We start from the raw sequence: 24,965 nt of genomic DNA, 5'->3' as shown, positions 1-24,965 counted from the left end.
CTATTCTATTCTATTCTCTCTCTCTCACTTTCAATCGTTTTTCTCGGGTTTAAAATCTGTCCTTTGTACGGACGAAGGGAAACGAGAGAGCAAGTTCGGGATAAATAGGCTCGAAGTAAGGGTGGACGAGGTGAATTAGAAATGGAATTGGAGGTATAGGCCAAAAAACAAACCTTTTATGCATCATGTTTTTCTATTCAAATTAAAGTGAAACTCGAGTTTACGGCTCACTTCAATTATAACTCGTCATATATAAGGCGATATTCAATTCGTCCCTGTCTTCTCCCTCTCTTCTCTCTCTCCTCCTCGTTCCGCGTCTTGGACCTGATCTGTTTATGGAACCCTCGCGCTTTCCATGTCCTACGGAAACCTCCCTCATCTCCGAGGATCCCCCGACCATTGTCCTCAGGAAATGCTCTTTCCGCTTGAGTTGTTCACCCTTTGCACCAATTTTTGTATCACGCATATGCGACGTAACGATATACAAACGTTGTCAATAATTTTCGAAGGATCATATACGGGGTGAGGCATTTAAAGTCTTACAGAACAACAGCACTCGACTATTGATCATTTTCAAAAAAATTGTCTATAGTGGCGCTGAAGCTACGATAAGGTCAACTCAACTTTTTTTGAATGGAACCATGTATTTTTTTGTTCAATGACATTATTACTGACTTTAAGACGAATTCAATAATCCGCAATACAAAGTCATTCTAGTCTCGCAAAGTATGAAAATAGTCGAAAAATCGAATCGAATCGAACCGGAATAATCGTTTTCAGAGAATTCACTAACATTCGTTTGGGTCAACCTACGGAAGATGCTCGAGTGGTGACCTTCGACTTGTAAGCACTCGTTTATTCGCTATTTTCACTTCTTACGACACCCGTGATAACACACATCCACCGGCTGCTCTGTAAACACTTTAAATGCCGCACCCTGTACGGTTATTACATGGTTTATCCAATTTTCATAGAGCATAAGTGTAATTTTTTTTAATTTTTAATCATTGCACCGATCCGGATTTACATTTAGTCGAAAATTTGGGGTTTCGAGTCAAAGTTGAATTTTCTATATTTTTCCTTCGTCGCTTCTTCAAAGATATGAATTTTCCGCGCTCGTGAAATCAATTCATCGGTGTATAGAGTTTGCGGGATAAAAGGGAGATGTAATTTCGAGGGATGAATATTCACAATGGCAATTCAATTCACGATCGTCATTGGGGCCGAGGTTATTGTACATTCTGTGTATATACCTATGTACGTACGTACAACGTACATATGTACACGCGGCTAGGTATTTACTCAGTTGAGATTCGCCCGAGGGTGACAGGATTGGAAAAAGTTAATAATTGGAGTTATGCTCGAAATTTTATAGTGAATACCAAAGGGCCCGTCGAAGTACATAGCGTTCATACTTACACGCACATTCACGCCGCAGCCTCGAGTCGTAACTTTTGTTCAATTTATTACTAAATCGAAGATCCGAGCCTCTCCTTGTTACACTCTTCGCGGGTACCAGGAAATTCACACCGACTCCGGCAACCCTCCGCGAATAAGTTTTTCTTTATTATGTTTTTTCTACGTGTAAACCGTGGGGGCTGCCTTCGGAGCGAACCGTCAAAGTTAAATAACCGCCGTAAAGCACAGCTGTCTGGAAATCCTGTTTTCATATTTTTCAAATTTCATTTCATCGATTTTTTCTTTTACGACGCATCCCGATTAATCGTCTACGCTTCGAACCGATCCAATTTTTTCCCCTTGCTACACATCCGAATTCATTACTCGCCGTTTCGAATTTTTTTATACAGATTACACACATGATACTATTCTTTCTCATTACGATCACTGTTGCTATATTTTCTTGCAACTGTTGCGAAAATTTAATGCTTGTGCAACGATAAATTGACGTTAAAGCCTTGTTTAGCGAAAAAAGTAGAGTAAACCGAACAAACTGATTTTGCGTCGCAATTACCAAAAAAGGATCGACGACAGCGCAAAATGGTTACGCGTACCTCGTTTTTCCTAATTCAAACAATATTCAAACAGTTTTTTAACGATACCTGTTTTACTGAATTTTTCTAGTTACTGTAACAAATAAAATGTTGACAGTGTATGGAGTTTTCAATATTTTGAATAATAAATTTAAGGAATAGTTTCTTTGATCATCATATAATTGCAAGCCAAACGAGTTTCAGATAATCACTTGTATTCAAATATTTCAAAGACCTCGCTGTTATGGAGATTAATGAGTTGATATTTGATACCTTCTTATTTCATTTGTTTATACCGTATAGTTTAATAATTAGACTTTATCAAATTTTTATATTCGAAAGCTACTTTGATTGCCCAAAAAATTCAAGAAAAAAAGAATTCTAAAACTGTAAACAAAAGAATAGTTATCGATTTCCGATAATTGAAAATCACTTTAAAATTCTTAAAAATCAAGTAGATTCGATCGATTTCACTCTACAATGGCGTAATTATTTCGTTTCGTCATCTGTATTTCACATATTCACTGTAACAGCTGTTTTTTCATCAGTAGGTGGATTTAACAGGGGTGCTTTAAACAATTTATTAAATACTGACATCAGCGGCATGAAAACTGTTGTAGTGGAATTGTAGAAATTCGTATTCTGAACGCAATAAGTCATCGTCAAATAAAATCTAACAAATCCATCAGATTTTAAACCATCTCAAACTGATCCGACATAAAAAATCGAGATACGTAGGCGACCGTTTATAATTTGCATATTTTCTTTACTCGCCGTTTCTATAAAAATCCACCTATCCTTTGGACATGACAATTTGATAAATTCTTAACGGGTGACTAGTGAAAAAAGCAAGGAAAAAAGTATCGACTCTTGACTCGCCAAGTTTTCTAAGCTGTCTTTTTTACTCTGTCTGCAGAATGCTTGCACCATCGTTGTAATAAAAAATTTCTCTGTAGTTTCTATTACTGATTCGTTTGTTTCTCTCTCGCTCTCTCTCTCTCTCTCTTTCGAAAAAAGGTTTTTGCTGGAACTGCAGGGTTGGCCATTTTCGTCAATCTCAAGTTTAGATCTCCTCGAGTCAGGTGGAATTCAGTCGAAACGTGCATAATGCATATCTGCATTTCAAAGGACAATCAGCAGTGCTATTCAGAGCTAGTTGGGCCGAATGCTCGACTGACATAGTTGAGCTCTCCATCGTGCCTTTGCCGTGTCTCGGTGTATCTCTGTTTCCACGGTACTCGAGAATATAGAGACATAGAGACACAGATTGGTTGCGAGTTCGAGGGAGATTTCAGAGGGTCAAACATTTCCATTATACAAATATGGAGCGCAGACGTGGTCCTTGAGGGATGAAACCTTGATGGCAACAGACCCAGGAATAGGTTAGGTACGTGCTTTACATCGCTTCTGTATTATGCAGCAGGTACATGTCCGTGCTTTTATCACAACACAAGTCCGCGTCGCGTACGGATGAAAAGATTGGTGTAAGCTCACCAACTGCATGACATTCACCCAGCCTCAAATAAAATCCGCCCCTTTGTTTTTCCGGCTAGCATTATCACCGTGGGGTGAGTTGATCCGGTTTTGTACGGACAACGCTTTCGGAAAAATTATATGCCGAGTTTCGAATACCGGAATCGCGATTTGCGCGAAACTCTCCCGAGCTCCCTGACAATAAAAATAATCAACGTATAGCCAGCAATAAATACGTGCGTATGATCATTTAAAGCATGCATTTTTCCATTTTTCAGTACCATTTTTCACAACCCTTAATTTTTATTATATCCCAATTTTTCGTCGTAAATCTGATAAACAATCTTAGAATGAAGAGAAGACGAGGATTCGGTTCAGTTTTTACACAATCAAAAGGCAATAAAAACGTAGAATATAATTAGATATAAAATGCCGGTTCTGGATACAGATTCATTTACCGACATTTAGCCAAGACACAAACCCATTTCTAGAATGTTCGTGTAAAGTGTCGGTAATGAAATCTGTATCCACAATCGGCACTGTACCATATATGTTTACTGAAATACCGGGGAAAATTTATCCTCTGTTTTTGAGCAAGAATCTTTCGATTACTCGCCTGAATTGGACGAAATGTTTTATAAAAATCCTCTACCTTTCGACGACTCTTTGTCTACAAGTGTATACGTATTACACTGGACAAGTATACATTCTACGTGTATACAGTCGACGTATCAAGAGGGTATTTTCCAATCGGTTAACCCCGACGCAGCCTTGCGCGAGTAGACATCTGAAGTTGAAATTTTAAGCACACTTTAACCTGGATCTCCACGACGTACCGGCTGCCTTATAGTCGAGGGATTTTCCGCGAAGTTGCCCCTTTCTAAACTGGCATTAATTTCGGACGAATGTAAAATACAGATAGGTATTAGTATTAGTGTGAAAGAAAATCACCTTGCCTGACCTTCGACGCCTTTACTCCAATTCAATTTACAGAGTGAGCAATTGAAGTAGGAACGATTTTTTTTTTCTTTTATTTCTACCAATTTCCACTCCGATTAATATTTGCAATTGGCTGTAAGTACTGAACGCAAAACCGGATCTTCAAGGTAAAAACTGAAATATTTCGTATTGAAATGCACATATCGAAAATGAATACACAAAAAATGTACATCTTGAGAAGTGCGAAATCATCTTTAAGATGCATGTTGCAGCATAAAAACGAACCATTTAGACTTTGCCCATTCTCTCTAAATTTTATGAAGCGGAAATGTAATCGGTTTGACGAAAGTGAGACTTGTTATAGAAAATTTCGAAAAAACATTTAGAAAGTAAGGCATTTCCGACATTTTTATTTTTTTAACGAGCATCATAAAAAGATCACTCCTGTACCTCGGTTCTCACTCCAAAAGAGTCTTTTCCCTCCGTAAAATTTAAAGAGATGATGGTTATCTTTTATTTTTTGAGCATAAAGAAAAAACAAAAGACAAAAAAAAAAACTAGCGAATAAATCGAAAAGAGCGATGTTCGGATGTTTATCGAGTTGGCATGGAAAGCCCGACGATGTAAAACTATCGCTATCGAAATTTAAATTATCTTCCAGCATCTTGAAACTCCGTTTCAAAGTTTTTGTCGAGTCAGTCAGTCAGTCAGTAAATCAGCAAGTTCCGGCACTCGGGAACAAATAACGGAAGTGACTTTAGCCTGTATAACCGATGCTTGTGCGCTGCGGTTCTCTTCGAGAGAACGATAGATGGCGTAGTAAAATTTGTGCGAAATTCACTTGGCTCGACTATCATTCCAGTGGCGGAGAAACTTTCGCGAGTAGGTACATGGAGCGGAGCAAATAGCGTAATTGCAACTAGCGAACCAAAACTGAAATCCCACCGCGCGTTGTCTGAGACTCCGAGAAGAACAAGCGCCAGTCTCGTCTCATCTCATCACATCTCATCTCATCTCATCTCATCTCATCTCCACTTGCCAGACGTATACAAGAGGATCCGGAGCCAGCTGTCAAGATAATCGACCCGAATGATTTAGCCGCCGGAAGCGGCAGACCAGGCATAATTTAACGAGGTCTAGCTTTCTGCTGCTGTACCTTGCGTATATGTCTAATCGCCTTCCCCGATCTCCAACTATTTTCCTGCCCTTCCCTCTTGTTATATCGAATTTGTGATTGGGAAAGAGAGCGCGAAAGGAGCCGAGGATCGTACGATAAGGTCTCGGTCCTGTGCTGTGGAAGTATAAAGTCTCGTGATTCCGCTACGATTTTTTCAGAGAGATGTGAAAAGTGTTTGCCGAAAAGTAAATGAAAAGTATGTCCCATTCAAATGAGTATGGAATACTAAATTCAAACGCTCAATGATGTTCTTCAATTAACTTGACAAGTACATTTTTCTTCTGTCAAATTCGAATCACCGGTTTTATTTTCAATCTTTGTTTCTTTTTGTTCTATTATCTTTTTTTCAAAAAACCGATTGAGTTGTGTATAATAATAAGGAATCTGGTAATGGTGACCGGAGATAGACTTCTAAAAGCGTCAGATCATCTTATTCAGACGGAAAATAATTTTTGTGACGAAAGATTATGATAATAAATGTACGAAAGAAATAATTCGATTTTAATCTTGCAAATACAAATCGTTCAATCAATTCTTAGCACATGTTAGAAATAACCGAATTAAAATACCCATAAGAAAAGAAAAAAATCGAACTGTCAAACACGAAAGAAGAAAGAAAAATAAACAGAGAAATAGAATTTCAAATCGAATTTGACATAACTTACAATAATTACAAGAATTTTCCGTTTGAATTGAATTCATCGTGATTCCGAATTTAATAAATTCATAAGCCTCATCAGTTTTTATAATTAGTGTCATTTTATTATATATATATTTTTTTTAATGGACAAATAATCGTTGTTTATACGAATCATTATTTTAACTGAAACACATCAATAAAGGTGAAATGTCTTTATTCGGTGCATTGGAAATAACATGTGGCTTCATTTTGGAGTATTTTATTATGTTCCAGCTAATCCACTCGTTGTGAAAAGTTGTAGCGACACCGAGACAAAATTTCCAGTTACAGTTACCATACAATTCTCGACTGTTTTTACTTTGATCGCAACAGAGAAAAGATGAAAAAAAAAATACAAATCTGCGTGGCATATGAAAACGAGTTTCGTAGCTTTAACCATGCAGAAAATGTAGTACACATTGGAAATTACGATAACTCCACCAAACAGTAACTTATACCAGATTCTCTTGTAATTCAAACAACATTCAAACCGTTGTTATAACTTCATCAATTCGACTAGAATTTTCTAGGGACTATAACGAATGAAATTTGTCTGACTACAGGAAGAGAGAACGATTTGAATACTTTTCTTACCGCACGAATGAAAAACTTGGGAAGTCCATTCGCGAAACTCGAAGAAATCGAGGTCGATATCTAATTTCGATAGGGGCGAATTTCCGTCCCCACTATCCGCACGTTTTTTGTAATATGAAACCGAAGACACAGGGTTTAGTATCCGGCTGCCGTCTCGGCTCGACTTTCAAAACTTGGAGGGGATTATTCGGGGTCGAAAAAGCTCGCGATGCATAATAACCTCGGTTGGGTTGAGCTCAAGGCGACTCAAAGGGTTTTTGGCTCATCCCTTATCCGTCTGCCTGCCCCGCACAATTTTCCCACGACACGCGACGGAATCGAAGAAGAAGTCGGCCTCTCACCGCCACGAATGTCTAAACCTCGAATTCGAAACAAGGTCTTTCTGTCGTTATTTCTGGCCCTTTTTTACTCGAAAGAGAACCGTGGAAATAAAATTTTATCCGCAGAAACGAAAGAAGGATGAAAAATGGAGAGAAGAAAACTACGATGCCTCAGACATTCGTTTCTTATTCAAGATTAAGAGTAAAATCCAGCTTCGATTATGGTTGAAAAAAAAAAAAAAAAAAGAGAAAGAAAAAAAAAAACGAAATCGGATGAAATTCGTGTTTCGCTTTTTTCTCCAAGTTATCCCCTAAATCTCATCAAATACCAAATTCTCTCATCTTCGCGGGTTTTTTCGCCGCATTGTCAAGTCCCGCGATGTCTCCTCGATTCGGTAATTTCCATAACCACCTGATCGACATCCGTTTATACTTCGCACGTCAGTGACGCGTGGAAAATGGACAACGGTCAACAGAATCACACGAGCTACTGGCCACTGTGCAAATAGAGGGCGCGTCAACTTGTGACGGGGATTTCGGATAATTAAATACGGATTGGAATTAATGATGAAATAAGAGAGCCGCGCGTTCCTCTCCCTCCCTCTCTCAGGACTAACAGCCACAATTGATGGGGAAATAAATAAGCCCCGGTAAATATAAACCGTTTAATGCATCCAGCGAACAGCAATTCTTACGTTTTTTCCCTTTGTTTGTTTATTTTTATGTTTTTCATGTTTTTTTTTTTTTTTTTTTGATGGTATTGCAAAGAAACTTTTCCACGAAATTTCGAGGTTTACTGAGATTTAGTTTTGTAAAACGCCCGACCAACGTGTTTCGACATCAATATTATCCCTGGATAGGTATTATATTCGCTGTTGTTTTTTTCTTCACGCTGATAGTTCCTTCTTATTCCCTCTTTTTAAACATTATTATACGGATCCTCGAATACCATAGGCATAAATTTAACATACTTTGAGCCTGGCATTATCATACATACATACATATATTCATGCATGGTGGAGCGTCTGAAGTCGGTTGTTTATTGCGCTCATAATCTTCGGTCACTCTCTTCCCTTCTTTTTCATCGTCTATCTTCTCTCGTCACGCGTAGTTTTCTTGTTTCTTTTTTCTTTTTTTTTTCATGAAAAACTGCGAATTCCGTCGATAAATTTAACCGACTCGAGCGTCAATCTGTCAAATATTCGCATCTTATATCGGATCTCTTCATCGCTGCGAAAACTCGGAACGCTGCTGAAGATGCTGCGACATCCGGTGCTGGAAATCGGCGTTACGATCGTCGGAAATCCTAGCTTTAAAACGGATGAAACGGTCCTACGAATCGGTAATAAATGGCAACCAGATTCCGGGGAGTTTTTCGCCAACGTGAGTTGTAAAAAGTTTTCCTTTTCGCTCGTCGATGTAACGGAAAATTCGATTATCGGTATAACGAATATCGTGTTCTCAGGTTAAAAATATCTGCAACGATCTACCCCACAGAATTTACTGGCGAGTAACTCGGACGGGGTTTCTAATCGTGAAAGATTATCTTCGGCTGAAGAGTGCCCTCAACTCGATGCTCGTCCCGAGGTAAACTGGATTCCCACAGCCTATTTCCCTTTCCTTCCCTTCCCTTTCCTAGCTAATCCCTCCGGTTCTTCGATATTACGCGATCGGCTCAGTGACGACCAGCGAAAACTAATCAGCGTTAGTGGGTGGGCAGATAGGCAGATAGGCGGGTTACTTCACCGGGTGATTACTTCCTGAGCTGGGTAATAAAAAGGGCGTTTACTTATCCCACGAAGATAATCTTGTTAGGGATAATCCCGAGTTTTATTACCTAGTTACGTATAAGGCAGCAAATTTATCCACACACACACACACAAATAGGTATATATATATATATATATATATATATATATTAGATCGTTTGAAATTAAGGCAATCTATCCGTACGTAGGTGAATAATTTTCTTGTACTTGGAACGAGACTTGAGCGGTAGTTTTTCACCGTAAAAAAAAAAAATTCCCTCCAAGTAACGGGTTCTTAGCTCAAGACTCAGATGTGGGGGAGGAGATTTTTGCACAATTTCGATAGCATTGAAAAACAATTTTGCAGATGGTTTTTTAATGGCAATTACGCATCTCTTAGACTCGATACTTCGCGAGGATTTTTAATTCAGCAAACGAGGCGGTGCAAAACTTGTTTTGTCAAAAAAAAAAAAAGAAAGAAAAACCATAGTCCTTATGTGTGACCCTCAACATCGGTGATTTTATATATTTTTAAGTATGGAGTAGAGGGTGAAAAAAACACCCTGATACGTATTTTTCAAATTCATATTCAATTCGATTTTTCTTACAGTAACTGGAAAAATTCAGTAAAACAGGTATCGTTAAAAAAACTGTTTGAATATTTTTGGGATTACGAAAAACGAGGTACGCGTAACCGTTTTGCGCTATCGTCGATCCTTTTTTCGTAATTGCAACGCAAAATCAGTTTGTGAGGTTTACTCTACTTTTATAGTTAAATAAGGCTTCAACGTCGATTTATTCTTGCACAAGCCTTAAATTTTCGCAACAGTTGCAAGAAAATATAGCAACAGCGATCGTAATGAGAAAGAATAGTAACGGATACTAGACTTTCCGGTAACAGCTAGAAAACTAATTTTCGTTTTCTACCTAGAACTATATTTTTCGATTGTGAAAAAAAATGAAAATAGTTAAGGACTGAGCGGTATATAACCGAAACTAAAAATTTCTCTCATTGTACTTTTCAATTGCTTGTTTCGCCAGTAGCTTCTGAACCACAAACTTGTCCATTTTCATCTTGGTCTCAAAGTCGTCGTTTTTTAACAAAGAATTCATGAAAAAATTTAAAACCAATCGATCGGGGCTGTTCATTCGAAAAATTGGGTTTTCGTGTTTTTTGAGACTAGCAAAAATCGAACCCATGGTCGAAAAATTTTTAAACTCGGTGAAAGACGATTTTTTTTCACCCTCTAAAATCTACATCACAGTTGGAAAAAATTTTAAATACATTATGCGAATTATTTTTGTGCATTCTCTTGCGACGGCAGTCGACGATATCTTATAAGCTATTTGTCTGTAGGATATACGTGGTAGCAGACGAGCCGAGTTTGATAACAGTTGAGAAAATTCTCGAAGCAATAACGATCAGCGATTCGGAGGAAAACAACCCCTCGGATAACCAGGACAGCAGTGTTCCCTCGGATTTAGTAATCGACGAACCGCCATCAACCGAAAGTCGTTATTCGACAGAACCCCTGATTTTGTCCGACCTCGATATTCTTCGGGTATACGTTATTATGTACCTAACATATTCACTCGTAACAGAAACCTTGACTGTTTTGCACTGCATTGAATTCAAGTCTTTGAAATTCGACGCTGTGACAAATTTTCACGGTTAAACGCAGCGTAAGATTTGGTTTCTTCATTTTTTCTTCAAGTCATCTCTCCCAATGTATCAAAACACATAAAATAGGTCCGAAAAAAAAAAAACAAGCCGGAAGAAAACTTTTTTCGCGATACTATTTATCGCCATGAAAAGGAAAGAGTCTGTCAATCTGTCGGAGTGAAATATTCGAAACTGACACGACTTGACAGCCGAGTGAAATAATTGAAAAAGAAAAAATAGCAAATTAAAAAAAAAATACATACATAAACTAGGAAAATCAGAATTGCTTGTTTAAAAAAAAGTAATAATGACGAAAAAGTATATGTTTGTCGGTAAAACATTGAAAATGGATTTATTTCCGGCAGAACAGGAAACTCAAATTGAACGGGGCATGATAATTTTTCACGCCCATCACTCGATTGTAAAATCCTATCAGTTTCAAATATTTTCATCCAGCCTTTTCCGAGATCATCGCGAAAGTTTGTCGGACAGACCGACGGACTTTTCACTTTTCACTTTTCACGGCGATGAAAAGTACCGTGAAAAAACTGTTCTTACGGATTATTATTTTTGATTGAATTCAAATTTTTTTTTGCCACCCAATTCCGTACGTTCGCAAAAAAAAAAAAAAAAAACAAATTCAGGTGTAGATATTTCTTAACTTCCAAGCAATTGGAAAATCTGAGACTCGAAAGAAAACGGCTAAAATTCTTAGGATCGACAGTTTCAAACCATTATTTGTTTATGATACACGAAAATTGGCAATATCGTCCCAAATCATGAATCATATTACAAATAATTGTTAATCGTGCTTCTCACCAAGCATCAACTTTCGTCTGCGATACTTTAAACCTTGCCGTCTCGTACCAGCTTGCATAAAAAAATCGATCAAACCCTGATGGAATTAAACGAAGAAGCTTTGTGCTTGTACAGGTAGAGGAACGTAGTTTGCAGTTTCTATGGGAATTACGTCGCGCAGCCTTACTCGCAATTATCGTTAGTTGACGCCGTTTTCCCAGTGCATACATGCATACCCATAATAGCGTCAATATTCGTCCTCATTAGTGCCTCGTGTCTACAGCATCTATTCCTGATCGTTCCACCCCGTTCAGCTCCTCGGTTTACAGCAAGACGCCCGAGGCTGTGTACACACGCGAATACGAGGACGTCGACAGGAAACTGAAAATTCTCACGAAAGGTACCCAACTGCTAACGTGTATATGGGTAATTCCGCGCCGAATCGACCAAGGTTTGACTATTGACATCTTGGACTTGGTCCGCGATTTTTTGCAATGTTGTCCCAAGTCTAAAAAGCACACGAATCGTTTTTGCCACATTTTTTCCGAGTAAATTTTGCAGAAGTGATTTAAAAATCAGGCGTCAGATAACAATTTTGAAAAAATCTCACGCGTAGAAACAAAATATTTTCAATTCCAATTTCTCCGTTCACACATATATTGTCATAACGGTGATGTTTTCACTACATTTTCGCATCATTCGACCGTCATATGTTATACGAATTGCAATTTGCGAAACAAGTTTTCATCTAGAGTACGTGAAAAAATTTCGATTTATGATTTGGCGGAGTAAAAAACACGAAAGTATGAAGAAATAAGGAAATTTTTTTTTACGTAGGTATAAATAAAAACGCGAACTGCCCGACAAGTTGGAAATCGATGGAAATTTAGCTACCTATTCATAATCAAATGGGGAACCGAAATTCTCTATCTGCCTAACGATGCGTAAATTGCACAGAAGTTGTACACACAGATACGGTGTATATATATATATGCGGACGACACACGGGTTGAATTTATGCGTGCGTGGGTGTAAATTATGTACGTTATTCCACGCAGCCGGGCAAAACTTGCCGCCGCATTGGGATCAGAGAGAATTCGCGATCCATTAGCCGAATCGATTTATGCGCCGCAAAAGTGTAAGAAAGAAAGAAAGAAGAAAAAATAAAGAATTAAAAACACATAGACGGAACAATCGAAAATGAAAGAAAAAGTAATGGATGAAAAAAAAATTGATTAAATATACGCCATAAGTTGAAGAAAATTCATTTATTGATCAAATATTCGACGGGATGAACGCGGAGTTTCGTTAGCTTTCGGTTGTTAAAAATTAAAGCCGTTCGCGATTTGAGTAGCATAACACCTTCGGAAGGAGGTAAATTGGAAAAGTTTTTTTTTACATTGGTTATATTTTTCATTTTTGATACGAAGGGAAGTTGTGAACTGATTAAAGCCTTCTCTTTTCGAGTTCTCTTCCTTTCTTGTGTAAGGAGAATAATGTTCGTCAAACTTCCCGAAACCCTGTCGTCAGGTTCGCAATTATTATCGCAAGGAGTAAAGTATACAATGTTCGTCTTGCCGATTCAGCGATACATCGAAAATTGTTTTCTTGAGAAATATATGCTTGCAAAGTTCGAGAAAATTGATACGAATGTTGGGTAAGAAATGTTTATACATTATTTTAGGCTTTCCTGAAACAAAGAAAAAACCCGATCCGGAACTCTTCGTCGAACTCCCGAACCTCGAAAAAATGGAAACCCGGTCCACGAAGGCCAAAAAAACCCAATGATTGCCAATTGTCGTTATCAAGCCAGCTCTGACTGTATTTCTGTTTATTCATATTGTCGTAAATAAACTTTCATCAGTGTTTGAAATAATTATTAATTCCGTAATTTAATGTACCTGTTAATACGGTCAACTTATAGGCTATCAACTCGGTGAAAGTTCCAACTACTTTTAATCACAATCGCTCAGAAATCGCATGGAATCTCATGAATTTGTTTAAAGTCATTTTTAAACTGGTTGGTATTGATTGAAAACACACCTTGAAACCGTTTGAATCTCCTTTGAATTAGTTTGAAATCAGTTTGAATGAGCTTCGAATCAGAAGAAACGTTTAGAAATCGTTTAAGCCTCTGTGAACGGGTTCAAAGCTGCTTGAAACTACTTTGAAATAGTTTAAAACTCCTTAAAACCGGTTTGAAACACCTTCGAGTCATTTAAAAATCACCTGAAACAGTTTGAAAACCATTTTCAATGTAACGAAATATTTCGTCACTTGATCCGCGAGTGAACAGCACCTCGTAGATAAAATTCAGCGGTATTTTTTTAATCTCGGTAATTGGGATAAATTTTCGTTTATTGCTAATATTGCGATAAAATTTTACTCCGTGCTTTAGCGCAAGATAATAATTTAATACTTTCTGTTTCAACGTACCATAGAGTGAAGATGTTTTCTCTCAATTTCATCCATCTTATGAACAAACAAATTACACTCGAAGTTATGCGTGGGTGTAATTAAGATGAATTTTAATGGCACGATAAGAAAAGTGAGAAAAACGCGCCTCAAAAACAAGGTAAAAGCAAAAACGCTTTCATCGGGATTACTTTTCCTTATCCGTTTTCATCCGCTCTATTTCCCAGCGTGAAAATATTCAATCATCACCGGATTATAGGAAAAAATCTCCTTATCAATTTCCAATGTTGGTACTATAATAATTTTATTCAATCTGTTCTCCCGGCTGAGCGAGCCGGATGAGATATTAAATGTACGGGTGTTACACACGCCTCTGTGTACATATTTGCACTGGCCTGCCCGTGGGGGTGAACCGAAAATAAATAATTATCCCCGACTCAAAGTTTGTTCAAATACGGAGAGAGTATGTACGACGGGTGGATGCAGGGTGGATATGTATGTACATTTGTTTCAAGTGTTTGTTGCTACCCGCCTGAGTGCAGCTGGTTAATTTACCCGTATATATAATAAATATATACGTATATATATACATATCTATGTATGTATACGTATAATGTATGTATTTACATTCAGAGACTTGTATATTGTTGTTATTATTATCATCAAAGCAGAGGCAGAGAGACCGGTGCTGCAATTTTAATCTCGAATCTTAATTGCAAAACGTCTCGATAATAATTGCGCCTTCGCTCTTAGTGGTAAATTTGGCGGAACCTTGTACAAAACATTTACATAGAGGGTGGGCGGAAGAAAAAAAAAAAACAACGGGACTGATTTGAAACGTGAATTAAAACCGAAGTCGTTGACGGATTTCGAGAAACGTTATTTTGCTTAAGACTAGAAGAATGAATCTTTCATGTCGCGTTTGAAAATCTGAAAAATATTTAATCGTTCCTGAGATACACGAGTTTTGAAAAAGTCGCTGGGAGACTGAAAAAAATTCATTTCAAAGAATGTTCAACTTAATTTCGATCATAAATTATGATTCGAGGAATAATTTATTTTGGTTCGATTGATTAAAAGAAAAAACAAAAAAAGAAAAAAAAAACAACGTACAAGACTGTGCCTTTCGTTTATTTCGTTGATTTTTAATACATATTTCAAAGTTTTCTAATAATCCATGTCATCAACGCGAAAAAGCAAAGGGTGAGTCGGATTCAGTTCTAAGGTTCAACGTGTCCATCATTTACGGTTATTACTGCCAGGAACGAGGTTCAAGTTAGTAACTTTATCGCAACGAAACATTCTTAATTTTACAATGATTTTTAAGGAACTAAGATTTCGAAATACGAGTATGTCTTGTATTATTAATTCGGAAACGGTTAAATAACGGTTTATCCTCAGCATGAATCGTTACTATAACCTTACTAACTTCGGTACGATTTCCAGAACTCTCCTACGCAAGGATGCAATATCTTGTGCACTGAAGAGTAAAAGAACAGGCCACGTAACTTGAACTTCCACGGATCAGTGGAAAATTCTCTCCCACGACTGAAAATATCATACTCTGTGTAATTCGCCAATATTGAAAAAGTCAGCCGTAACGCCGTGTCGAAAAATCTAAAAGGTTGGTTGGTTGAATCAATTTTGGTTCTCGACATCATTTACATGACTGACTCTATTGATAGTGGACTTTCTTGACAATGTCCCGAAAACGGAATTTTCAGTTCGAATCGCGCGTTTTAATACTAATCTTATGAGAAACGTTTCGTGTCAGGTGAATAAAATTTTGGCGAATTTGTAATATGCAAGAATTAATATTCGAATCACGGTTTCAGATGGAAATTCAGTTCGATATTCTTTAATATTCGTTTTTTTCAGTCTCCCAGCGACTTTTTCAAAACTCGTGTGTCTCAGCAACGAATAAAGAATTTCCAGATTTTCCAACGTGAAATGAAAGATTTGTTCTTCTATTGTCGAGAAAAAAAAAAACGCGTTTAGATTTTATTGACGTTTCAAATCGGTGCCATTTCTTTTGTCCCATCCTGTATATGACACGCTTTACGTGTGTAAGAATTTCTTTAAAACTACTCACTCAAGTGTTGATCGCGTTCAATTTTTTCATCCTTCGTATTTCATTCTTTATTTCTCAAAACGCCGACAGTTGCGTAGAGCATAAAAAATAAGAAACAAAGTCTCTCCCAAGGTATATGAAAAATTCTAGCAAACTAACTGCGATCTAAATTTATATTCCGTACTGCATTCGGTCTTGTGTTTAAAAAACCGGCGGTGATTTAGAATTTTCAGTACAAACAAGTCTAATTTTATTCATTGGCTGAACAAATTCGTGCTCAGACATTGTTCTGAACATTTTTCTCACCTAGTATAAAAACATTCAATCACTTTCTTCCACAATGTTTTAGATCCCGATCGTAATATTTTCCACGATGATTACGGCTGTAGCATTTCCAAAAATAACTCGTCTGTTACGTTTCGTCGAAATTAGTGTAAACCAAGCTTGAACCCTGCCTGTTATTAATTAATCAACTAGCGTTAGGCAATAACGATGTTTAATTGGTTAATTTTCAGATATACCGAGGAAGCGATGAAACGGTAGAGCTGAAATGGACAAGCCGAGTAAAGAGTAAGTGAGCTTTGGCAAAAAGATAAACACCTTGGTCTGAAATGCCCCTTGATATATCGGGATTCCGAAGGGGCGAAGGCGTGAATGAATCACCTCATTAGGCTCGACTCTCTCCCCGCGCCTATACCTGCAGTTCTACTAATTGTAAGCGACAGATTTATACAGCCGGGGGAGTGGGGGTTGAAGTAGAATAGAGCTTCGAGAATTAGGGGTTGACCGATGAAATCACCGGGACCGTGAAACGTGGCGATGATCACCGATCGTTAAGCGGGTGTCTAGCCATTATCACCGCCGAAAATAACCGTTTCATATAATACTAGGAAAGAAATAAGGGGTAAAAACTGTCGAGTAAATCGGTGCAATTTTGCCAAATTGAAACACCCAACGGTTACGGCGAATTTCTAGTTCGCGTATAACGGTTTGATAACATCGCATCGTCTTGAGCAACGAGGTGTGAGAAGAGAAAAACGATCGCTGTCAACGCGCAGTCTAGACCGTAACGAGTGCTCGTCAAATTTTTGATGGTTTGTTTCTGTTTTGTGCGCGTGTGTTTGTGGGTTTTCTTTTTTTTTTTTTTTTTCGTTTGTTTCTCGTTACTTATCATACCGCGATTATACAAGAAGAAAGACCCCGAAAGTTAGACTCACTAAATTAAATTACACCGAATTATATCGCGCCGTGAACTAGAAGTTGAATTCAACGTCCCGAGGGTTTATAAAGGGTGTAAAAACAATAAAGTGCCGCGCGAAATTTTGTTCTGGAATTTTGGAGGCAAAAAATATCGGTTTCTTTTTCTATGTATAGATAGATAAAGGATCGCTCTTTTTCTCTCTTTCAATGAAAAAAATTATTATTTGTCCTTGACGGTGAATTTGTTGAAGAAATAGGTATAATTAAATTGAAAATGAGAAGGGGGAAATTATTGCGAATGTTAATCGTAAGGAAATTCAGAGTGGATACGGTTCGTGAAAATTTTCAGTATCCCTACGTGGAAGAATTCTGGAATGAACGGGACTCTGAAAAATCACCCACACGGATTTTATTTACCGCCTCTGCTACGTATACGCGTTTTTCGTCCCGTTTCGATGTATTTACTGCATCAATCTCTTTACTCAGAATCACTAGATAAAAATCCAGCTCAATATATTTTAAGAAAATCAACAACAAAAAAGAAAAAGAGCAAAATTCAACATCTTCGGATGGGAAAACTTTAGGTTGCCTTTGTGTATAGATTCTTTCCACTATTCTTACGATTTCGATAAATAAATCGGATAAAAAGTCACTCTCCTTGTTCGCGTTATCAACTTTAGTGATCCTTGAAAAGAATACACAAGGTCGAATAGGAGGGTAAGGTAGAAAAATTAGATGGTAGAAATGTTACGATACAGAATTTTAAAAAACGCGATGAGCCAATTCATACAATTTTCATACGTAAAAAAGCCCGAGTGTAGAAAACGAACGAATATGAAATTGTAAGAATTCTTTCCACTTACTGTTTCGGATATTTTCATCATTCTCACGATTATAGAGGTTTTGAATTTTGTACGACTTTTTTACTTTTCGATCGTGCACACTAAGGTTGTTTTATTTATTTTTTTTTTTTTTCTCTTCTTTTATAAAAATCCAACATCGCGACCCTTCCATTTCCCAATCTTTCCACACTCTTACCTCCGGCGGCTATTTCATTCGTCCAAAGCTCGAGTAAATCCATCAACATCGTAAAATAAGAATAATCTGCAATCTCCGTGAGCGGGTCCGCCGATGTTTCTTCCCCGCGCATTCATCGGCATCGCCGTCCTTATCCCCGGTGATAATCTTTGCGATCCGTTACGGGTTCTCAGACAGTATCCTTATACGCCCGACTCGAGACCAGAAGGAACCTATCAGCTCCTATTATTATGATAATCGTTTAACGGAAAGCGGGGGTGGATTTGACGCGGGTCAAGCTCCTGTCATTCCCCGGCCCGTTAATGTCCTCCAGGATTCGTACCGCTCATTGCTTTTCCTTCCAACGTACGGATCGCGCTTTCCGCACCGAGATTAATGTTTGTTTTTATTTGTTCAATTTTTCATTCCGCATCGTAACCAAAGAATGTATTTTTCTACCCTAAAAAAGGTATTGCTGAGACATGACAAGCTTATGCCTGAATATTATGCATCGTGATTTCAATAATATTTAAACGTGTATGTTCTAAAGATAGCCATCTTTTTTTTTAATTCTCTGGTTACCTTAACGAATGAAATTCTTCTACGTTTACTTTTCGCAACAAACTGACCGGGGTGAATTTACTAGAAGAAATCAGGGAGGCTCGATTGCCTGAGTGCTTGACGAGACGAGAACCTGAGATTTTTGGCTTTCCGCCCGTCAAGATGCGGCGCATTTTTAAATTCAGTTCAGAAGCCCGAGCCGTTCTGTACTTGAGTTATTTTTGAAGCGAGTGGAGCCCTTCGCAATAGACTTTTCAGGGTAATTATTTCGCTTTGTTGTGTTCTTCGGGGCCGTTTTTATCTTGAAGTATTTCTTTCTTTCATCCAAATCTGGCCCGCTGACCGTTTGAATAGTTCATTATTCTCCGCGATGGATTTATTTCAGTTTACAAGTATCAGCGATTCATGCTATAAATTGTTAACTGAAAATAAACAGATGGCCAGTTTTAAATTATTTAACTCCTGACAGGCAATGAAGGTAAAATTTCCCCTCAAAATATCTTGTACTATTGAAACAGACTGTAAGGATTGAACCCCTTTCACGTGAATTTTTATTTCTTCAGTTCGACTTAATTACTATCGTAATAAAACCATTATATGGAGAATTGTTTAAACTTGAACGTGAAAAAAAAAAAAAACTCCTTAACTTTATTAGAAGCTGAGATATTTAAAATTAATTTCTACTGTATATTATTTACACTCATTGCCACGAGAGAAATACGGTTTGGATGTTTGCCTGTCAGTTGTTAATTCTAATCGTAAGTAAATCGGTTGTTAGAAGGTTAGAAGCTCGCACGATGGTTTTCCGCGATAATTTGTTGCATCAGCTTAACCTCACACTATTCGTTTATATTAATCCTCAAATATCGAGGCGAAGAATCCTTAAAACCGTGTAAAAATTGTAACTACATATATCTGGGTCCACTTCTATGAAATTTACTGACTTCATTCGCTAAAAACTTCGATAACAGTTCAATTGAACTCAATGTACGTACCTCAGAACATCTCGAAAGCAATCGTCAAGATGATTTTTACACAGACGGTTGCTAAATCAACAATCAATACCAACTTTTTCATTAATTTCACGAAAATATATTCGCACATTGGTCATTGAGTATTGATCACATTCCGATTCCAATTTTACGAATCTCTTAACGCGAGACTGTCTCGTAATAAAATTGCGAAGTTTGTACAATCCCTAAAACTTTCGCAAAACGAAGAATAAAAAAGTCAAATCCAGTCCAAACGCGAATCGGACAAAGCACAAGAGCACACCAATATCGCGGATGGAATAATCGCAGTAAACAACTAACGCAAAATTCAATTCAACGACGTGAAAAACTCACCAAAGCTCATCATCGATGCCGTGTAACCGAAACCATCGGACAGTTAAGCACGAGTCAACGACGACGTCACAGTTGTCATCGCGTATCGTGTCATCAGACTTCACAGAGCAGACGCGTAGGTACTAATTGTTTCCACTCGTTGTACAAGCGATGTTTCGCATCAGCCGAGTGTTGTTAACCCGAGGGAGTGTGTAGGACGTTGCACAGTCTCGCACACCGACACAAGTCGCAAGCAAGAACCGGAAATGGTATTGACGCCTTTGTAGCCACGGTGTGGAATGGCCCACTCGACGGTCTGGAGTCTAGACCCGATACTCGGGCACTTGAGACTCTAGACTCTGGAGCGAACTGAAAGGTGTTGTCAAGTGTCATTGGGTTTGTAAGCTCCGTCAACATCCGTTATCGACAACGACGCGCGACGTTGTCCTCGTCGTTTTTTACTTGGGGCCGAGTCGCGGGCTCCTTTCCGTTCTTCTCCTTACTTTGCTCAGACGAGTGTCCTCCTCGCTTGATCAAGCGGTCTTGGCTTGTTTTCTTCACCTTTTCACCCGTTACTTATCCAGCGAGGAAGAACGATTTTCGAAAAGTGTACATCGAGCGAACGGACCTTGAAAAATGACCGTTGACGGGAAATTATACGCAATGGGTTATTGATTCGAGATTATTGCCAAGGTCCTACTTCTACGAAGTATTCGACAAGACTGACGAACTGAGGCGCTGAACAAGAATCGGTTATACATTCGTACGCGTACGCGTAAGAGCGTTATACAAACATAAACAGTCCAGGTTCGATGTATCGTCCTTGAGCTGAGAGAAATTTCTAGTTTAGACATCGTTTATCGTAATTCCAACAATATTCGAACAGTTTTTTTTAACGATACCTGTTTTACTGAATTTATCTAGTTACTGTAACAAATGAAATTTTTCGCAGTGTGTATGCAACAGGGATTAGTTTTTCTACACACACCTTTGAAGTAACCATTCCTATACGAAATTGCTTTTGGAATTGATTCGCTGCCCGGTATAACAGTCATTGGAGAGAAATTAGCTATCCAGCTACAACTTTCGACAATTTTAAACATCATCCTTTTCAAGCTGACGTTAGGTATACCAAACGCGATTGGTTTCGGACACGTTTTGTGTCAGCTCGATACCTCGTTGTGTCTCCGAGTATAGAACACAGTGTTGCAACACTCGTTCATCTCCTTTCCCATTCCCTTTCTCCGCGCCATGCTGTGCCAATTTTCAGGATTAACGAAAGTGCCGTCAGCTATATGTGTACGTATACCTACGCGGGCAAAACATCCGGCGAGAAAGCTCAGGCTGCTTTTCGTTTGTTCGTACCGTCGGGGCTGAGAGAACACGTGTGTGTGGGTGTTCCCCCCTTTCTCCCTCTCTCTCTCTCTCTCTCTCTGTCCCTGGAAAGGCTTCTTTTTGTGGATTTCCGTGCAGCCCGGAGGCATTCAACGCGTTTTCTCGTTGATTGCGATCACGCGGCGTGAAGCTTCAGGAGATCAATTTCACCCTCTCTCCCTAGCGATTCTTCTCAAAATCCCATCGCTGCTTCGAATTTCACTATTTCACCCACTGTATTGAATTGCGCAGTTTTAAAGAATCTTGTGAGAGAGGGTTGAAAAAAGTTGGATTTAGTAACAAAGAAAATCGTGAAGGGGGCCATTCAAATATCATGTCACCCTATTTTCCGTCATCTTAGACCCCCTCCCCATCGTCACGGAATTTTTTACCCCCCTCTCAACACGATGTGATCTACTTTGTTCTCGCACTTCCTCCTCTCCTTCGTACAAATCAAAATTTGTTAACAATCCGACGGCTAACGTTAATTGTCCGTTCAAAAAACAAATAAATGCATGTGAAAAAAGCGTGACGTGACATTACGAGGGTATTCCCCCCTCCCCTCAACACTAGCCCCCAGAGAGCGTGACGTAATATTTGAACAGTCCGAACCAGGCTCAGTTGATGAATCGGATTTAATAAGCAGAGTAAGCAACATCGAGTTGGTATAGCCATCTGGAAGGAGAATAATGAAGTATAAAGAAGTGAGAAAAAGGAAAAGCAAAAAGCAAGAAACCGGGTGAATAATTTTTATCCGCGAAGAAAATTCTCGCAGGATAATTTTGGGGCTGGAGGCGCAACGGCTGACAGGCATGAGTAATTAAAAGCTCAACTCGTGGAAGAGTTCGGGGATAGACGCCGGTGTATAGAAATGTATATAGTTATAGAAAGTCGAGGTGTGGGCTTGCAGCTGTGTCTGGTGAATTTTGGATCTTCTCCACTTCTGGAGGCATACCGGAGGCCAGGAAGAAGGCCGAGGGGCGTCGCCGATGCGAAAACTTTCTCTCATCCGAAAGCATTTTACCTACTCGGTGCTTCAAAGGGCTTTATCCGAAAGCGCTTTTAACCAAGCTCTCTAGTTCACCGATAAACTGGCTCTCGCAAATCCTGCGAACCTGCTGAGACGACGTATTCTTCTCCTTCGCATGTCCCCGAAGGCTTCTTTTTCCACTCTCGTTTTCATCCCTCCGTGTCCATTGTCCGAGAATATCGCTGCAGCCTCGTGCGTTTTACATGTTGTAATGAAAGACGTTATTCTCGATCGATCTATTCGATCGGAAAACCATTGTTGAATTTTTTTTTTTTTTGAAAAATTACTAAGATGTTTTACGAAAATCGCGTTGACGATGTTTTAAATGATTTCCGAAGGTTCGCAAACAACCAATGATTCTACGACTGAAATACGGGAGGCATAGCTTCTTTAAGGCTTAAATTTCAAACTCAAACAGTGATCTAGAATTGTATTCAACATTTTTCACACGATAACTTCGAAACTGTTTGTACGTTTTTGAAGAAATTGGGTGAATATTTTATTTTGATACGTGGTTTTTCAGTACATAACTAAAATGCTGGAATGTCCGAACTAGACTACCTCGATTGTAAATTGAGAACGTGCTGAGATTCGATGAAACTACGAAAAACGTACTTGAAAAAGAAAGTAATCGGACGATATTATGAGTTTTTAATTCCGAGGATAGGTATAAATGTCTCGAACCCGTAAAAAAAAAACACCCAATTCTTTTGTTTAAATGAGTCTGTCACTGCTTGTTTTCTCGAAACTCGTAAATTCACTCAATTAGTAAAAATACCTATAAAGTATGAGAGGATTGAAGTCTGCTAATTGGCAATTAATTACTGTTACATGGATGTACCGGTCTAAAGTAAAAAAAAAAAAAAAAAAACAAGTATTCAGAAGATTTCTTCTCTTCATATAAAAGTATCCCAATCCCAATTGTTGTACACTTAAGATAAAACGAAAGTCGAAAAGATAAAAGATATGCGATCATATTTAAAGAGTAAGAAGAATCAAAGTTGAACGAAAATGCGAAGAATAAATAGGAAAAAAAAATGTTGTGTTACAAAACGGCGATAATTTGCAAGAGTGAACTAAATTACCAGAGAAATCCAAAAACTGGATGCTGACATGGGAACAATGAGAAAAATTCACTAAAACCGGTATCGTTAAAAAAACTATTTAAATATTGTTGGAATTAGGAAAAACGAGGTACGCGTCACCATTTTGCGCTATCGTCGACCCTTTTTTGGTTATTGCAACGCAAAATCAGTTTCCGAGGTTTACTCTACTTTTTTAGTTAAATGAGGTTTTAGCGTCAATTTATCGTTGCACGAGCGTTAAATTTTCGCAGCAGCTGCAAGAAAATCTAGCAACAGTGATCGTAATGAGAAAGAACAGTAACGGACACTAGAGAACTAATTTTCACTTTCTACCTAGAACTATATTTTTCGATTGTTGTAAAAAATGAAAATAGTCAATAACTGAGCGGAAACCGGAACTAAAAATTTCTCTCAGCGAATAAGGTAGAAAGAAGAGTTGGAATCGAAGTTGAAAAATTATATAGAATGAAAATAAAACAGCGACCCACCTCATTTCGGTACGACTTTCGGGCGCGAGAAGTTGAAATAAACGAGGATAGCCACGCGGTGCGAATGGCAAGGATCGGTCGAAGCAGTTTTTGAGTGACCCCCACGTGATGGAGGGTATAAATCACTGCAGGCCACAACCGCCATTGCTCCGGTTTTATACGCCGCCTGTATGGGGTTATATGGGTGTCTCGGGATTATAGATCGTCCGATTTACAGCTGCCCCGCAGCAGCGAGGAAACGGGAGAAGACAACAGAAATAATTACGATCCAGATAATATAACTGGGCCTCCGTGGCCTGTAACAGGCATCCCCGTTTCGCCGTGTTGCTCCGTCTCTACCCATCTTGAACGAGGCGACCCGGCTAGTTTGTGGCCTCGAATTATTCCGTACGCGTTCAACGTTGAGGAGGGGTGGAAACCCCGTAGCGACGGGTTCGCCAACATTTCCTATCTGTCGATATACTTCCGCAACCCACTGGCGAAATATTTCCTGCAATTTTTTTTCCCCCCCTCCCAACCCTTGGCTATTCGTCCGGCATTGATTGATAATCGAAGAATCGAACGGGGTGCGCTGTGGATTTGATCGCTTGGTGATATTGATGAGTTTGGAAAGAAGAGCCGGAACAACGTGCGGGTAATTGTTAATTTTGTGATACATTTCTGTTTAACGACATTGCGTAACGGGTGCTGGTCATTTTTTTCTTTCATTTGTTCGTGGTATGGAAAATAAGGAATCGACTACGAATACAATTTTCACGTCAAGCAAGTGCAAGATTTGCTGTGGAATATATCGTGACAACTTTTTGAAACTTGAGAAACCGATCGCTTCGACTCGTACAGAAATTTGCGCGTATGGATCGAAGGGTGCAAAAATAAGTAATTATCAGTGTACCGAAATTGTGTTTTTCGATAAGTCACCACGTAGAATAACTGTTTGCTTGAAAGTTCGTTTGACCGAACAATCTTTCATCCGTAAGATTATTTTTGCCGAAAAGTAGAAATTCCGCATGAATGAAG

The 24,965-nt window shown here is 38.6% G+C and overlaps 1 protein-coding gene across 2 annotated transcripts in view; it reads left to right on the top strand.

Annotated features, from left to right (window-relative positions):
* The window catches only part of LOC107219773, a 102,362-nt gene that overhangs the window by 45,524 nt on the left and 31,873 nt on the right, over window positions 1–24,965 (top strand). The window contains exon 2 of one of the 2 annotated variants that reach the window (XM_015658104.2): window positions 16,384–16,438. The exons of the other annotated variant lie outside the window; for it this stretch is intronic. The gene's annotated coding sequence lies outside the window, so the exon portion shown is untranslated. The remainder of the gene's footprint in view (window positions 1–16,383; window positions 16,439–24,965) is intronic. 2 annotated transcript variants of the gene reach the window in all.

This window comes from Neodiprion lecontei, chromosome 2, assembly GCF_021901455.1.
Source record: "Neodiprion lecontei isolate iyNeoLeco1 chromosome 2, iyNeoLeco1.1, whole genome shotgun sequence".
NCBI lineage: Eukaryota > Metazoa > Arthropoda > Insecta > Hymenoptera > Diprionidae > Neodiprion > Neodiprion lecontei.
The sequence above is the reverse complement of the archived record's forward strand: the minus strand, read 5'-3'. Positions and strand labels throughout refer to the sequence as shown.